We start from the raw sequence: 1,376 nt of genomic DNA, 5'->3' as shown, positions 1-1,376 counted from the left end.
CGGTCCTTATGAAAGGAAGCCGTGATTCTACCGTGGGCATGGGCGTCGGTCTACCTGAGGGTGCAGAGCGGCCTTCTTCCTCAACAAGAAGCCCGGCAATTACACCCAGCCTCGCCATGCTCAAACTGCAGGAGGGAGTTTCCTTTGAACGCAGTGACAGGCTTACAGGTCTGTGAACCAAAGGGCGCCTATTAAGTGACCTGAACTTCGACCCCATGTCACTCTAAGCAATATTTGCACCCACAGAACCACGATCCAACAGCAAAGAGTTCTTATTATTCAGTCTTCTGGAATAACTTGCACATCACCGTAGGATTTTTAAAGTTTCCGTGTTTTATTGCCTAGGTTAAGGAAAAGATAAAGGTCTTCCAGAGACATTGACGCTAATAATCGTCGATTACCTGCTAGCCCACACTTCCCGGGGCGAGTGAAGATTCAGTAATTCCTCCTCTCCTTGCGTTTGCTTAAATTCCTAAGGATGAATTAAAATGCTATCCGGAGCTCTGTTTCCGCGAAATTCAGAATTTTGCACTGGTATGCTGGGGCAAAATGTTGAGAGAATGAAGAAGGTAATTGCAAAGAGTGACAGCTCGTCCGGTAGTGTGGCCGAGCGGTCTAAGGCGCTGGATTTAGGCTCCAGTCTCTTCGGGGGCGTGGGTTCGAATCCCACCACTGCCAGTGGTATGTTTTATACAGCAAGGATTCTGAAGTACTAACAAATTCTAGCTATTAAGGAAATTAAATCTTCCTTCCCCAGGACGCTCCCGGATTACACACCATTAGTTCCTTTGAACTCTGTGTTCAAGATTAAAATCACCTCGGTTTCCAATTGGGAATAGTGTCGCTTAGGAAGGCAGGCCTCCTCGTCCGCCGTCTCTCCTCCCTTACTCGTTGTACTGATTCTCTAGATCCCAGTTTTTGCACTGCACCATTTGGGTTCCCGCAATCAGGAAAGTTCAGTTCTCTTCTAAAATGCACGCTCGCATTGAATTATTGTGATTACCTAATTTAAGCATAAGATGGTCAGGAAGTTTTTCCAGAAACTTTCCCATTGGTCCCATCAGTCCGCGGCCGAGACTGCTTTAGGAGTTGCAGCTCTGTGCTCGCGAAATATCCTGCCCAGACCCTATTTTGGTTCTAACCACGTTACTTTTGTAATTGAACATGATGGATGGATGGAAGGATGGAAGGATAGATGGATGGATGGATGGATGGATGGATGGATGGATGGATGGATGGATGGATGGATGGATGGATGAAGCAAAACTCAGCGGCCGGGCGCAGTAGCTCACACCTGTAATCCCAGCACTTTGGGAGGCCGAGGCGGGCTGATCAAGAGGTCAGAAGATCGAGACCATCCTGACCAACATGGAGAA

The 1,376-nt window shown here is 47.7% G+C and overlaps 1 non-coding gene across 1 annotated transcript; it reads left to right on the top strand.

Annotated features, from left to right (window-relative positions):
* Window positions 1–596: 596 nt before the first annotated feature.
* TRNAL-UAG (transfer RNA leucine (anticodon UAG)) lies at window positions 597–678 on the top strand. Its single transcript has one exon. It is a non-coding gene; the product is annotated as a tRNA-Leu (tRNA).
* Window positions 679–1,376: the final 698 nt, after the last annotated feature.

This window comes from Macaca nemestrina, chromosome 7, assembly GCF_043159975.1.
Source record: "Macaca nemestrina isolate mMacNem1 chromosome 7, mMacNem.hap1, whole genome shotgun sequence".
Lineage (NCBI taxonomy): Eukaryota > Metazoa > Chordata > Mammalia > Primates > Cercopithecidae > Macaca > Macaca nemestrina.
This window is presented reverse-complemented; position numbering and strand designations above follow the sequence as displayed.